At 42.1% G+C, this 16,638-nt stretch overlaps 1 protein-coding gene across 8 annotated transcripts in view; it reads left to right on the forward strand.

The window, feature by feature from the left end:
* Positions 1–16,638, forward strand: part of THRB (thyroid hormone receptor, beta) — a 438,543-nt gene that overhangs the window by 176,596 nt on the left and 245,309 nt on the right. For 6 of the 8 annotated variants that reach the window (XM_010846432.1, XM_010846430.1, XM_010846425.1 and 3 more), the window contains exon 2: positions 12,026–12,097. The gene's annotated coding sequence lies outside the window, so the exon portion shown is untranslated. Of the gene's footprint in view, positions 1–1,388; positions 3,020–12,025; positions 12,098–16,638 lie in introns of those variants that run through there. The other 2 variants (XM_010846429.1, XM_010846427.1) reach the window with 2 other exon arrangements.

Raw genomic sequence — 16,638 nt, forward strand, 5'->3', positions numbered from 1 at the left:
GTCAGTAGCGAATGTCTCTGCCTGAGGACTGGAGAAGGCCTCAAGGTGTCAGAAAGTTTGGTGTTGTTCAGTTGCTCAGTCGTGTCCAACTTTTTGTGACCCATGGACTGCATCACTCCAGGCCTCCCTGTCCATCACCAACTCCCAGAGTTTACTCAAATTCATGTCCATCAAGTCAATGATGCCATCCAACCATCTCATCCTCTGTCGTCCCCTTCTCCCACCTTCAATCTTTCCCAGCATCAGGGTCTTTTCAAATGAGTCAGTTCTTCACATCAGGTGGCCAAAGTATTGGAGTTTCAGCTTCAGCATCAGCCCTTCCAATGATTATTCAGGACAGATTTCCTTTAGGATGGACTGGTTTGGTCTCCTTACTGTCCAACGGACTCTCAAGCGTCTTCTCCAAACCACAGTTCAAAAGCATGAATTCTTGGGCACTCAGCCTTCTTTGGTCCAGTTCTCACATCCATACATGACTACTGGAAAAACCATTAAAAGAAAGTATACCTTACCATTACAAACTAGAAAACCGAATGGATAGGTCCCAGTAACCCTTTATGCCTCTTGTTTTTCCAAAGTAAACAAGCTTCTATCCAGTCTGTGATAGCACTGGAAACTTCTTGAACACTCTTTATTTAGGAACTTTAATCAAAAGCAGGGCATAGGCTGCCAAACTGTAGGAGATACCCCATCCACGTTACTGAGAAACTGGCTTTAAAATTTCAGCAGAGTTTAGAGAGGGATTGGGGTCGCTTTGTTGCCAGAGCATCTGTACTTACAGTTTGCTTCATGCACTTGCTTTATTTAGTTTTATTTTAGCTCAATTAAGGAATGAAAGAGAAAATCTCTTAATTGGTCAGGTGGCTTGCTAGGAACAAGATTTTATGGAAGTTTTCTTTTTGGCCATATGGAATTATTTGTCAAATATACAAAGTCAGAGAAACAAATGAGGAAACAGATTAACGTGTTGTTTTCTCTCTGAATCTGCCAGTGCAACATGGTCTCCCATCCTGAGCTGGTGGGCTGGCTGAACTCACAGTGACTGTCCCGTGACCCAGGCTCGAGGGCGGCAGCCTCAAGTTTTGGAACTGCCTTCATTTCCTTTTCAAATAGTGTAGAGATTACTCTGGGAGTCCCAGGTGGCACCATGGTAAAGAATCAGCCTGTCAATGCAGGAGATGCTGGAGACCCAGGTTTGATTTCTGGGTGGGGAAGATTCCCCTGGAGGAAGAAATGGCAGCCCACTCCAGTATTCTTGCCTGGACAATCCCATGGACAGAGGAGCCTGGTGGGCTACAGTCCATGGGGTCGCACAGAGTCGGACACGACTGAGCGACTGAGCACGCACACACAGAGATTACTCTGTTGCTCGCTTTTGCCTTAGCCAGCTGGACGACATCAGTTGCTGTAAGGCTGGGGAAGTCTGCCAAGGGAATTCATGCGTGTGTGTGACATTTACATTAACTGGGTGGGCTTGCAGATGGGTCATCTAAAGCCTTAATATTATTAATAAGCTACAGTATTAAGTTGGTCCACACAATCCACATGAAAAAGATATACATTAGAAAAACCAGGTCTCTTAAGCTGGTTTTCCTTCATACAAATACGTTCAGAGGGTAAGAACCTGTTTCGCTCTTTTTTGTCTTTGCGTAAGATTCACCGAGGCATCCGGTCTTTCTGTTCTCCATGTTAAGTTAGAAATTTAACTCCTGAAGTTGTCATGGGTCAAAAGAAAAGGAACAAAGTTTCCAGATATTTATGAGTCAGTGAATGAACAAATTACAATCGTTTAAAAACCATTTAGAATTTATAAAGAAATACATCAATTACATTTTTTACAATGGCTTTTATCTAGTTGTAAAAGCAATCCATGTGTATAATGGAAATATTGGGGAAAAAAGAGATAATAATAAATAAGAGATAAATAAGTAAAAAGATATAAATGATAACTAAGAAATAAGAATAAAAAATAAATTTAATGTTCACTCTTGATTTCACTAGCCAGTGTTTGTAGCTCCTCTTAATATTTTGGAGTGTTTTTTCCAAGTCTTTTTCTGTGCAAATGTAATGCGTACATGCTTTAACATGGTTTGTTATCTGTAGTTTTCATCTTGCTTTTTACATTGAACGTTTTATTGTGGTTATTTCTCACGTTGTTAAGAATTAGTTTTAATGATTGCACAATACTAAATTTTAAAAGTCTTCCTGCCAGCCTGGAACTTAAGGACTGCTTCTGACTTCATGCCAATAAGACAAATACTTCTGTGGAACCCGTGCATGTAAATCTTAGTTTGCATGTTTGGTTATTTCCTTGGGAACATCCATGGTCTCTTGGAGTGAAAGCAGAAACTAAGCCTAGGCCCCACGTCCTAGGAAAGAATTAAGCCGTCTCAGCCCTGTTAGATTCCTCAGGATCCTTTTTTTTTGCTAAAGGGAAAGGACCAGTCATATTCACACCCCTCTTTAGCCCACAATGTTGTCCTCACAAAAACAGCACTACCAAACTGAACCTTGGTGCTCTGGCCCAAAACATATTTTTCTTTCTTTGGGGCGTGGAGGATAAGCCAAGATGGCAGCTTGCCCAAAAGTGATACAAGAACCTTGTGCAGGGAAAGTTTTGTTTGATAGGACCTGAGAGAATATTTTTTTCTTTTTTAAGTTTTATTAAGGCAAAATATGTTCCCCGGGTTAGAAAGATAAAGTTTCTTCCCCCATGCCTGGACTGGCTCCTCCCAACATGCTGCTCATTCTCCTGTAGACACACCACTTCGATGACCTGAGAAGGACTTTACACCCTGAAAAGAGAGATAAAGGGAACTCAAGAGCGTGAACTCCTTTATCACAGAGATGCAGAGATGCTCATGCGGTTCTTCACTGTCAACTGTAGAACCCTTTGTTCCTCTTTCTAAAGTGCCTTTGTATTTCTTGGAACGAGCCGGCTCGCTCTCTCCCAGCTGTCGGAAATGCAGGAGAACTTCATGGAAAGCAAGAGTGTCTATTGTTCCCTGGAAAGTTAGAGGTGAGCTCCCGTCACATGGTCCCCGTCACCACGTGCCCTCTCTGCAGAGAGTGTTGCAGTGGTCACCGAAAGTGTCTGTCCTACAGGAAGTGTGCTTCCTGTTCCCAGAGGAGCAGGCCCTGCTGCCTTGGGAGGACCTTCCTGTCCTGGTTCTGTCTTGACTGATTATCATGTGACTTTGAAAGCAGTTCGGGGAGCTTGTTCTGGAAAAGATGATAACTTAAAAAGATCCATATACTAGAATAAGTTAACATAAGTTATGAAGGATAAGAAAAAGCAAAAAGCAAAAGAAAACAGAGATAGACACCAATAATGAGTTGGAGATTTGGTTGATATGCAAGTGAATACCATTATATATTCAGTAACTTTTTATATTTGCCAGGAACTCTAGAAAATATTTTTCTTTTCTTTTTTTTTTTTTTTCCTAATTGTATTTTATTTTTAAACTTTACATAATTGTAATATTTTTCCAATTCAGTGGCAGCCTTGGTCCATGAAATCATTTAAGTGAGTGGTCACAATTTTTAATGGAATAGGATATGAAGGGCTAGAATAGAAAATATCAGAGGATATTACCCAAAGTAAGGGTATTATTTGCCAAATTGTATGTTAACAAATGTATGTGTGTATTTGTATCTTGGGTTATGATATAAAGCGTGTTTCTTACTGTGGCCATAGTAAAAACAAAGTTTGAAAACCAAAATTTAGGGCTGAGTTTTCTAGAATGGTAAGAGGGAACCATTATACAAATTTTGCTGGTCATTTCCTGCAGCTATGCACACACACACAAATTTTTTTGCTATTCTTTACAAAAAGGAAAAATGAATAACATGCTAAACAACCTCTTTACAGAAGACTCTGGTGATTTAAGGCTGTTTCTTTCCATGTCACATAAGTGACAGCATTGCTCTACACTCCACGGGATGTCTGAAATTATCCCATGTGTACTTTAGGTCCAATCACGGCTTTTTACCGTGTATGTCAATGTTTTTATGACTGCTGAGTGGGAAACATGAGCTATTTATTAAAGTCTCATAAATAAACTTATTTTTGAAGCAAAACGAACATGCGTCCCATTAAAACATACTGTAAAATGCATGCATCCATTCCTCGGGAAAATGGTTCCAGGGACTCATTGTTTTGCAACTAAGTATACAAGTCATCCTCACACTACCTGATACATTTTCACAAAGTACAGGCACCCCCGTAGCCAGCCACCGTTCACATCATGAGATTGAGCACTGACAGGAAGAATAAACTGTCCCTCTTCCCCCTCAGTTTCTGCCCCCAAAGACCGAACTTTCCTGAGTTCTAAAACTACAGATTAGTTTTGCTATTTTTGAGTTTTATATAAGGGGATCATGTAGAATGTACTCCTTATGTCTGACTTGTTTTTGCTTAATATTATGTTTGTGAGGCATTCCATCATTTGTGATTTATATTTCATTGTGGGCATATATCCTTTCTACTGGAGGATGAATATTTTAATTGTTTCCAGCTTGGGCTATGAGAAGTACAGCTATGGACATTTTTGTATAGATCTTTTGGTGAATATGTGTATGCACCACTGTTGAGTTTGAGGATGAAATTGCTGTTCATAAATATATATGTGTGTATATACACACATATATAGATAGATATTCAGTTTTATGAGATATTATAGTGTCTCAGAGCCTGATCATACTTGTGCCTGGAGATTCACCAGTGTCTCAGTAATAAGAACAAGCACAGATGTGTTCTTTTCAATTCCTTTGTCTTTATTTGGGAAAATTTGGAAAATATAGGTATACAGAATAAATGGGCTTCCCTCATAGCTCAGTTGGTAAAGAATCTGCCTGCAATGCGGGAGACCCAGGTTTGATCCCTGGGTCGGGAAGATCCCCTGGAGAAGGAAATAGCAATACCCACTGCATACCACTCCAGTATTCTGGCCTAGAGAATCCCATGGACAGAGGAGCCTGGCAGGTCCATGGGGTCACAAAGAGTCGGACACAAGTGAAGTAACAACATATAGAATGAAATTTGAATCCCAATAACCCGCCACTCAAAGATGACCACTTTAGCAATTAATTGTATATTCTTTGAGCTCTTTGCCATTATAGATAACATTACATGAGCATCTTTGTCACTGAGGCTTCATGTGTGTGAATGTGTGTGTATGTATATATATATATATAAATGATATATATCCATAATCATTTATATAAGATAAGATATATATCCATAACCATTTATATAAGATAAATTCAAAGAAGAAGAAGTGCTGAATAAAAGAATGTGGAAGTGAAAAACTTCAGGCTTTTGATGCCCTCACTAGCATTTTACTAGCTAGATGTGTGGGAAAGAGCACGCAGTACGTGGGTGAAAGTCAAAGAAGTCACAGGTAAGAAAGAATATTCTGGCACCAGAGGACTGGCAAGAAAGCCTCTAAGGATTCTCCTATGTGATGATTCTGTAGTCCTTGTTTGCTTTTTTCCTTTTAGAAAGAGGAAATAGTTTTTAATCTTTTAAGAAATAGACTTTTTGGGGGGTAGCTGCCACTGAATTTGGAGGCATATATCCTCTTACAGTTTGTCTTTACAGTTAATTATGTTGCTCCAATTCCAACCATGTGCCCTTGGTCAAAAGAATCATTACAAAGTTCGTTCTGGTCTGTAATCCAGACAGACATCCTCAACACTCGGTTCTGCTGTTGCTCCTTCGTGGGTAGTGGTTTTCCTACCAGGCTTTGTTTGCAGATCCCCTGGGGGTGGTTTTCCAGAGGGATGAATGCCATCTTTGTTCAAAGGGGCAGGAGAGAGAATAATTGAATTCTACTGAAGAGAGGAGACAGTAAGCCGATCCTGCGTTTCCATTGCTGCTGGAAAAAGAACAGTAAATGACAGCAAAATTGAATAGCTTGATACTTGCACGGTACAAATGACCCAGCGGAAGAGATGTGTTGAGAAGGAGAGAGGATTTGATCTCTGCCTTTCAGTTCTCAGTCATTGTCAACCACCAAGTACAAAAATTGGCTCAGCAAACCTTAGTTTCATCCAGGATACTAGACAGAGAGCCAAGAGATTTTTTTTTCCTGCTAAGTTGCCCAGGATTGATCTTTTGTGGATATGTTTACATTGGTGAATGAAGTCGGGGTACTTTATTTTGCTACAGTAGTGCCTTTTACACTGTGGGTTGGGCCCTATTTGTGGGTAAGGAAATCAATTTAGTAGGTTATTAGTAATTTTTCTTTAATGAAATAGTATATTATAAAGAATAGGATAGCGTTAATGAAATAGAAAATATCCAAATACACCACATGAGCAAGAATATGATCTTACGGACCTTTCGTTTTAGCTGGATATGCGTGTGCGTGTGCGTGCTACGTCACTTCCGTCGTGTCTGACTCTTTTCTGTCCTATGGACTGTAGCCCACCAGGCTCCTGTGTCCATGGCTACTTCAGGCAAGAACACTGGAGTGGGCTGCCATTCCCTCCTCCAGAGGACCCCTGACCCCGGGATTGAACCTGAGTGTCTTGCATTTCCTGGCAGGCAGGTTCTTTACCACTAGCGCCACCTGCGACACGTCCGAATATACGGACATGTGTTATAGATTAGGACAAGCTTCTTATTGTGGGTCATGATCAAATAATTACTGCTGGGAATTTTTTACACTAGAGATTTTTTTTTCTTGGAATATTTTTATATATACACAAGTTTCTAAAAGGTGTATCTTTGGAATTGAACAGATTAAACTGTGGGGTTTGGGGTTCAAGGGAACAGGGAGTCTTCGTGTTCATATAGATAGCAATTACCTTCTTGTTGATCAAAAGTACAAGTAGAAAAAGCTTGGCTTATCCGAATCTGTCTTTATTATGGTCCCATGTAGAAGGCAACTGATAATGACACCTCAAATGTCGTATGGAAAACACCAAAATTAGAAAACTGCTCTAGTGATTTTCAAATACCGACCAACCCATCATACTTTGATAGAAGGACGGCTTTTGGTAACATTACATACCCACTTGCCTGAGACTTCACCAGACAGGGGGATCACTAGCAGTTGATTATGATGACATGTGCTAATTTTCAACTTCTACTATGATTATTTAATAATAGAGTAAGTTTTCATGCATACCAAAATTTCCCCCCTAATTCAGCTTCATTCAAATGTATATTTAATTGCTTTGAGTTAACATTAAGTGAACTCAAGAACTTGAATAAGATCTAGCAGGTGACCTGATTGTGTGTAAGTTTCCCATATGTGGGAGATATGCATATAAATATGTATATACAGGTCCTATTAGTATTAATACTTTATGTTAAGTACATCCATTCATTGGTGCTTCCTCCTTATGGAACCAAAGAAAGTGAATGCTATAAATAAAGATAATCATTCTAGAAAAAAACAGTGGCTGCCTCAGAAGGGAGCTAGTTGAGAGGGGTTTGGGGATGGTGTTTGGACTGGCAGGATGGAAAGTTTGGGTTTGATTAGTAGTATCTGTGATGGCATGGGAAGGGGACAGCAGTGACATCCATACCTTGTGTTTGTCTTTGAAATTTTTAACCTAGGAGCTCTTTATGGATCTTGGAAACATGAGTTGCTTCCTCCATTTCACTGGGAGCAGAAACGAACAGCAGGTGGAAATAGCCCAGAATTAAACCTTTTTTTTCCCTCTGTTCCCTTTTTTAATTAATTATACTTGATTTGCAATATTGTATCAGTTTCAGGTGTGCGGCACAGTGATTCAGTATTTTTATACATTATACTTCATTTACATTATTCATTGTACTTCATTGCTCTTGTTTCGTTTCTCTTCCTATCCATCTGTTAATAGATTATGTGCGGTAATGCCTGACGCATGTTTATGCCTGTTTGCCCCTTTCCATTCCCATTGCCACTGGTGCGGTTGTGACCCTGCTCTCTAGATCATGCCCTGCTTCTGGAGTTTACAGTGTTTGATAAGGTCAAGGGTCATGGGCTCCTTTGAAAACCATGTGAAAGCTCTGTCCTATTTCTAGGAAAACTGAAAGTCTACACAGACTCCCGTCAATGTGCTCAGGAAGGCTGTGAGCTCCCTGAGGTCTGTGCTGAATTACAAACCCCTCATCTGTTTCTCTCCCTCCCATCTACCCCATAGGTTTTATCAGAGTAACATTTCTAACACACATTTGGGTCATATTGCTCTCTGCTTAGAACCAATTCATTTCCCCATTGCCTTCAGAACAGAAAGAAGTCAAATCTGCTTGGATTGGGCTCCAAGCTCTTTTTTTATTTTTAGCAAAATGTATTTGGCATGTAACATTGTGTCAATGTAAGGTGTGTAACATGGTAGATTGACACATTTATATATGGGATAATTAGCACCTGTTACATCACATAATTGGAGAAGGAAATGGCAACCCACTCCAGTGTTCTTGCCTGGAAAATCTCATGGACGGAGGAGCCTGGCGGGCTACAGTCCATGGGGTCACAAACATCACATAATTATCCTTTCTTTTCAGTGGTCCCAGCTCTTTCCAGTTCTCACCTTTGCAGCTTTTTTGCCTTTCTTCCTTCTCTGCGTCTTCCTCCCAAATACACAACCTCTGAGTCTAACCAGAACACTTGCTCCCTCCCTCCGTGGTTCGTGCACTTTGCTTCCACGGCTCTTGCTCCCTAAACATCCTTTTCTGTCTATTCAGGCCCTTTCTAACCTTCAAGCGCAGTGTCTGCTCTGACTCTCAGATATTCCTGTAGGTGGAGCTCTCTGTGCCAGTGAATGCCTTGTGTAGCGTCCTGTCCATCACAGGGGGGCCCAGGTGTGACTGAGAGGCTGCCCCCGAGGGCAGGACCTGAACTGGAGGATAAGAAGGACAACAAGCCTAAGGGATTGATTTTTTGCTAGACTTTATGCATTCACTCCCTTTTTATGATTATACGATAACCGGTAAGAGAGGAACTGAGAAGGCTTACTAACAGATGCAAATGAAAGATATAAAGCATATGAGAAGTCAATTGTTGGAATTTGAATTTATAAGTCAAACAAACAAACAAAAAAAAGCAGGGCTGCCCTTGTTCCTGGACACCTGGGGCCGGCTGAGTGGTTCTGAGCATCTTGGGTGCGCTCCTATGTATGGGGCTTGGCTGCTCTAGGCTGGTCTAGAATGGTCTTGGTTGAGGCATGAGTCAACTCCATCCTGTGTTTCTCAGGCATGACAGGCTAGCCCCGGTGCGTTCTCATGGCAGTTACAGAGGAGCAAAGAAAGCACATAAACGTAGCAAGAACTTTTCCAAACTTCTCCATGAGCATACTTGCTAACATGCCATTGGCTGAAGCAAGTCACATGACCAAAACCAAACTTAAAGGAGGCAGGACCCAACCTCTTTGGGAAGAGGAGCTCCAAAGGGCAGGTAGGGCTGAGGATGCGCCATGAATGCAATGGAGTTGGTCAATATCAGGCTCTATGGGATCAGACAGGAGACCTGAGAACAAAGATAGAGAGGTAGATGATATTCGTTTTCTGCTGTAAGAGTAACCCTTTTTAAATGAAAACTTTGCAATAAAATACACATTATGTATTCTCTAGTTCATTCTTTAGAGTTCATTTGTACATAGTTATAGGCTAAAAAAAATAGACCAAGTAAAGAGTCATTTATAAATAACATATTAATAAACCAAGTTAAAGGAGCTTTATTTATCCTTTAACCTTCAATTTGCATTAATTGGGAGCAGTCACGGGAAGTGGTGCCAACCTTACCTCAGGTCAGATGGCTTAACAAAATGAACTGTTTCATGCCCAGAAATAAATGTCTTCCAAACATAAATATGAATCAGTTATAAAAAAGAATCTTTTGGAAGTACAAAATAACCACACTGCTAATATATTTGTGTCCCAGTTGAAAGCGTCTCAAGAACACACATTCTGGGCTAAAGTTGTCCCAAGGAGTGATTCTCATTTTTGCTTTGAATCTTGTATAAACAAACCGGGATGCCTTCTTTGAGCCATAAGCAAATCCACAGCTCCCTGTTTTCTGAAGAGAAGAAGAATTAAAGATGGGACTGTTTAAGTTGGAAAGGTCTGGGGCTTGACCTTGCTACTTTAAATTTCCTTCATCACTAGGAAATTGCTTTGAATTCGTCTGCTTGGAGAACTCTAATTTGGTTTGTTCTTGGTTTGAACCACACCATGAAAGAGACGCTGTCCATTTGTATTATAGCAAAACTTGGAAGCCGCCTCAGTGACACTGTTCTCCAGTTTTCCTCTCTGCTGTTTTCATCTTTAAACCTGAGCTTGTTCTCAGTAATTCAGAATGAGACCCCTGACATCTTACTGCCTGAGTGAGCGTCCCAGCTAGTCTCTGCTTCACAGTTTGCCTTTGGACAAAATTTTACACCTTTCTCTGCCTCTCTTTTCCTCGTGTGAACAATGGGGTTATTAATAATGCCTACCTCATACAAGCATTGTGATTATTAAATTAAATGAAATTCTGAGAAAATTAGCGAACCCAGCCCACAAAACGTGCTTAGGAAGTGTTATGTATTAAATTGCTTATTGTTGTTATTAATTATTGAGAATGTTTAGCTTGTTTTCACTGACTTGGATTCACAAATATTCTCTAAAATCCAAATCAGATTTATACCCTCAAAAAATAAATTGAGATTCAATATTATTTTCATACAAAGGCAAAGTTTGTTTTTAGGTATTAGTGTTGAAGATAGTGGTTGTCTATCTACTCACATTTAAAGCCACAACAGTTACAGACACAAACTTCTTCCTGCCTTGTCAACTCCTTAATATTGATTGAAAAGGGAAGAAGATTTATAATAAGCAGATGAATTTTTAGCAAACGTTTTGCCTTTTACCACACCTAATGTTCACTCTGCATGGAGCCAGAGTATAGAAGAAAGAGCAGCATCTTGAGAAGCTGAGTGGAGTTGCCAAGAAAACTTACACACGCACACCTACATACGCACACACACACACATAAGTAGCACACAGTTTAATGCCATGACAGCGGCTTTGATGGTGCTTGGGGGAAAGGCAGTGAGCTAAGACTGAGCTAGAGCGCTCTCAACATGGTCAGGTCACACACATAACACTGAGTCCAAATGTAGAACAACAGATACATGTACTTAGATTCATACCATACACGCAAACGCTGTTCCTTGTCCTGGGGACTCATATTGTAAGTGTTTAAAGGAAAAAAAAAAAAAGCCTACTGGAAACATGCAAACAAATTGGTGGTCTGACTTTGGAGCAGGTCGTCAAGGAGATTTACCTATGCTCCATTTTGTTTGACTTTTTTTAAAAGAGCGGATAATAACAGGTCCGTGGTCCATTCTGGGTAGAGGGGACCCAGATGTTTGTCTCGCCCTCGCCAACCTCTGCTTCCCCGTGATTTCTAAGCTCCTCACAACAACAGCCATGGGCCCACAGTCACTGGAAGAGCAGCCCCTCGCTTGCTGTGCAGACAGGCACTGGAGGCGTCATCTCTTGCGAGAGCAAATGCCCTAGTTTCTCTTTCATCTGTTTAGAAGACACGGGGGAAGTGTCCCCAGCATCACCGCACTTGCCACCATCCAGCATCTCCGTGGTCCTCTCGGCCCCGCCTCCTGCCGACTCACAGGGGCACAGCCGCAGCTGGGGCGTGTTAGGACCCACCCTGGGGACCTTCTTCTGACACCCAGCTGCACAGTGTTTAGCACAGAAGTTCTAAATTGTTTAAGTTCACGTTTGCCTTTTAGACCTCTTCCAAGGCCGGGAATCCTGTGCACAGGAAAGTAGGTCCTTGGGACTCAGAAACCCTGTCCCATCCCAAAATGTGTTATTAGAATCCTTGTGTTAAAGTCCCTTTCTCTGAAACCGGCTCCTCTTTGGAATGGGGTTTTATCTAAGTCTATTTGCATGTATTCAAAATCAGAGACAGCTCTGAAACCAGACCCTATTCAAACATAGAAGAACAGTGGCGGATTAAGCAAATGTTGGGGGACTTTAAAACAAAAAAACACTTTTGTTTATCTTCTTATGTTTCTCTTTTTCCAGATCTGCAGTCTCCCTCCCACTGGCCGTCCTGCGTGGGTGCCAAGTTCCACACGGGGTCTCATGGATCGGCAGGTCAGATGTTGCGCTTGTTTGCAGATTCGTGATTTTATGATTGTCACTTTGCGGCATTCTGGGAATGATCTTCTTGCTTATGCATTGCTGGTGTTGTTATTTAAGATAGTTTTGAACTCTGTAGGTATTGAGGAGAAATACAAAGCATTCAGCCAGTTAAAAATAAACATAATGGAGAAAAGGATGCTTTGAATTCCCTTGGGGAAAAAAAGTAATAACTGGGAGCAGAGAGAAAGGAGCCCTCTTGTCATTTGTTATGTGGGAAAACGGTGGATGCAGAACCAGAGTTCCCTCCAACCTCCCTTCCTTGAGTGCTAAAGAAGGCAGAAGGATCACATCTCTACCCTGGGTCGGAGCGAGTCAGGTAGACGAAAGCAACTGTGCAGTGAAGACCCGCTTTCTACACGGACAAGTCTCCCAGCCTCCCTCCAGTCCCCCACTGTTGATATTTGGAGTGCTGGATGGCATTTGGAACCCGGTTTGTTGACGTTATTATAACAACGGTTTCAGTTTGTCTCCGCAGTTAAGATCGTGTCAGCACTTCCCTCTCTGTGTTTATTATTTTTAGCAGTTTAAAAGCTAACCAGGAAAGATGGCTTTCTGGCGGCGAGGTGACATTCCGGCTGGGCCGGGGTCTGTGGCGTCTGTGCAGCCCTGGCTGGCGGTGGAGCCGGGCCTCCTGAATGCTGTCTTTGTGCCTGCCATCGCCAGCGCCTCTGGCCTATTGTCCAGCCGCCTCGGTTGGGGTGGCGCTATCTGATTGTCGCCAGTGCTAATATTACAGAGCTCGGGGCCCTGGCCTCCCCGGGGGCCCCTCGTCTGGCTGCCGCTGTCTCCCAGCCTTCCCTCCAGGGGGCCAGTCCCGGCTCTCATATCAGAAACACGATTTGTAATTTATAGAATGTTCCAGGGAGAGGGATCGGTAAGAATCGGCTAGACCTGCACTTCTCCAACTTAAAATTTTTTTTTTTTTACAAAGAACACTTGAATGCAGTCTTCCAGTGAAGGGCAATTTGTAAGACACGGAAAAGTACAGCTGTTCTGCTGGGAGGAGAGAAGCCCACGCTTCTGCTCGCATGCCACCCACCCCCAGTCAAGGTGGCTTCTCAGGCTCCCAGGAAACCTGCAGCTCCTCAGAAGACTTGCCCACTGTTTTCACAGGGCAGGCCCCTCAATTTGCAGATAAGAAAGCCAAGAGGTGTTTTATAGATGCTTAAAACATGAGACATTAGTCACTTAAAAACTACACTGTATTCATCCATTTTTACCTTGTTCTGAAAAAGGCACAATGATTCTGTGATGATAGCAATCAAAATAGTGGTTACCCTGGGGAGAGACCAGCTTGGCTGGGCAGGGGCACGGGGAATTTTCTGGGGTGATAGACACGTCTGTCTTCATAGACGTGTGTGCTACATGGCACTTGTCAAAACCCGTTTCCTTTTTGCCATACGTAAAGTCTACCTCTGTTAAAAAACGAAAGCAACAAAGGAAAATGAAGCAAAAACAAAACTAGCTGAGAGCAAAAAAATTACTGAGAACTTCCTGAAATACTGAAAATACTGATGGTCTTTCTTAAAGCCACGTGCACTCTTTGTTGAGTGGGGTTTATAGTCATTATGCAAAGTTGGAGAAGACAAGAGGCCACGCTGCTTTTCCAGCACTTTCTTTGTTCAATAACTACCAAAACTAGAAAAAAAAAAAACCTCAGAGAATTTCAGACAACAGAACCCCTGAATACCTTCTGGCCCGTAATGCAGCTAAAGGAGAATGTAGGGGATTTCTAGGGGTTGAGGTCCCAAGTACAATACTTGATTGATGCATTTCTTGGACATGGACTGTGGATAATGCTCAGGGAATTGTCCATAATTTTTTAACCTCTACTCTTTCATCTGAATTCTCTTTGGGGACCTGTGAAATGCAAGAGTCCTTCTTCTGTATCTTTTCAGAGTGGAACTTCTGGTGAGAGGTTGGAATTCTGGCCTTTAGTGACCTGAATAAAGCATCCTTTAAAATGGGCTTTTCTCCCCCAGAAATACTTGGAGCCAAGTCTATTTGAGTTTTTGTTTGTGTGTTTTAGAAAGTCTGGCAGTAACATGGAAGGTTATCATTTGGGTTGAAACGCTTGCTGGTGTCCTGGGCCCAGGAAGATATGACCCAGTGGCCAAGCCTGCCCGTTAGAGCTTGATGAGAAAGCTGGACTGAGAAGAGCCAGGAGGTTTTAAACAGTGTCGGGTGATGGTAAGAGAGGGTCACGGGAGGCAGAGGCAGCAAGGATTTAAAGGCACAGCGTAGTTCCTGGTCCCCCGGTACACCCAAATCCACAGGTGCCCGATGCTCCCAAGTCGACACGATGATGTAGTACAGTCGACCCTCCTCATCCCTGGGCTCCGTGTCCGTGGGTTCAGCCAATCTCAGGGTGGTCCAGAGCGTGCATTGTGTCCAGTGTGCTTGCCTCCGAGGCCGTGTGGCTTTCTTCAGGAAAAAAACAAACTGCTCCTTCAGTGATTTCCCAGCAAAGGGCCATGATCTAGTTCATTCACAAGATGTATCCGCAGGACCAAAAATTTAGTTCACTCTTGAAGTTATGGCAAAGCTGAATCATTCGTCAAAGAACATTTAAAATAACATTTGAAAAACCTACACATACTGCACTCTGCCTGCACGGACACGCAAATGTTCTCATCAAATCAAATTTAATTCAGCAAGATTTGTATCCAGCCAATTTAGGTTAATGTGCATAAGAGCAGAAATGAAATTGCAGGATGGAAGAGTCTGAGCAGAATTTGCTTCTTTGCAATTCAGTGCCATTTAAAAGGAACTGTTTCTTCAAGTCATTCATTATGAGTTAATTTATCCAAATGGCAAATACCAAGAATTGTGTGACTTCTCCATTCCAGGGACTTGGGACAAGTGATTCCCCCAGGGCCAACGTTCTTGAAATCTTTGTGTGTGTGTATGTATGTATGCATTTATCTACAGGGAAAGGGGTGTTTGGAAAATGCAACATATGTTTACTCAGATTTCAGTTATGCATAAAATATCAATAACTGAAGTCCAGTTGGTTGATATTTTTTCCCTCTGACTTTTGAAACTTAGCAACCTGAACCTTTTCGACCCCTAAATTGCTGACAAGGGCTGTGAACAAGTGGGAACACATCCTGGTTTGAATTTTATCTCCTTCTCCCTCCCTCAGTTATTGTCTCTATTGATGCTTCGGGGCCAATAACAACCAAGAAACTGGGTGAAAGAAAAACAGCAAAGCCTTTAACGTGCATATTCTTCTTCTCAGTTTCCAGACAAGGTAACTGAGCGGGAGGAATAAGGAACAGGGCCTGAGGATGTCGTAGCGGTCAGGCTGGGTGCGAATGCAAACCTTTCTATCTGTAAGCTCTTGTCCCAAGACGATCTGGTACTCTGTGACAAAACAGATGGGTGGAATGGATTGGAAAATGAGAGGGACGTTCAAGAGGGAAAGGACATATGTATACCCATGGCCGGTTGGTGTTGATGTGTGGCAGAAACCAATACCATCTTGTAAAGCAATTATCCTCCAATTAAAAAATGAATAAAATTTTAAAAGAAGAATAAAAAACTGATCATCATATTACACTGGCCAGAGCAGAGAAATAGCTAGAATTGGAGAGAGAACAAACTACTATGTTGGGCCTGCCTTTTGCCAAAAATCTTAAATAACAGTAAAAAAACACAAAATTTATTTTTCTCTCCAGGGCAGTTGGGGGTGGTTCTGTTACCATCAGGGACTCAGGTACCTTCTATCTTTCTGAATTTCTGTTCTCAAGCATATGACTTTATCTTCAGGGTTACCTCCTGGGTGATCATAGCTGCTAGACTTCTAGCCCTCCCACATAAATTCAAGGCAGCAGGGAAGATGGGAAGAGGGGGGCAAAAGGCACCCATTAACAGCTGGTTTCACTCTCTAGGAGACTTTCTCTGAATTTCCCCTCATGGTTTCTGCCTGCAGTCTCATCTACTAACTCCTGGTTGCAAAAGAATCTGAAAAATGGAGCTGGAAAATGTACTTTGCATCCACAAGTGAGATCTGGTCATAATGGAATGGAGGCACCTAGAAGATTGGTCACAATCAGGCAGCTGTTGAAGGCTTTTCCGTTTTGGAGAGGCACGGTCAGGGTGGTGCTTTGGAGGAGCTGATTTTGCAGCCAGCTGGAAGCAGTGGAGGCCTCCAGTCTGTAGTGATGAGCTTTGTGTTACTAAGGTGGCATTAGGGTCAGGAGAGACCGGTGTGATGGACTTTGTGAAGAATGCATTGACCAAGGAGAATTTATTAATTTATTAGCCATGCAGTTCAAAACTGCATTTCAACAAACACATACACACACATGTTTGTGAGGTGTGTGGATGTGTATAAAAATACATTATATACATATTCATATGCCTGTACACATATGAATATGTGTGTGTGTACATTGCTGCTGCTGCTGAGTCACTCAGTCGTGTCTGACTGTGACCCCATGGACTGTAGCCCCCCAGGCTCCTCTGTCCATGGGATTCTCCAGGAAAGA

This window comes from Bison bison, unplaced genomic scaffold, assembly GCF_000754665.1.
Source record: "Bison bison bison isolate TAMUID 2011002044 unplaced genomic scaffold, Bison_UMD1.0 scf7180017864236, whole genome shotgun sequence".
Lineage (NCBI taxonomy): Eukaryota > Metazoa > Chordata > Mammalia > Artiodactyla > Bovidae > Bison > Bison bison.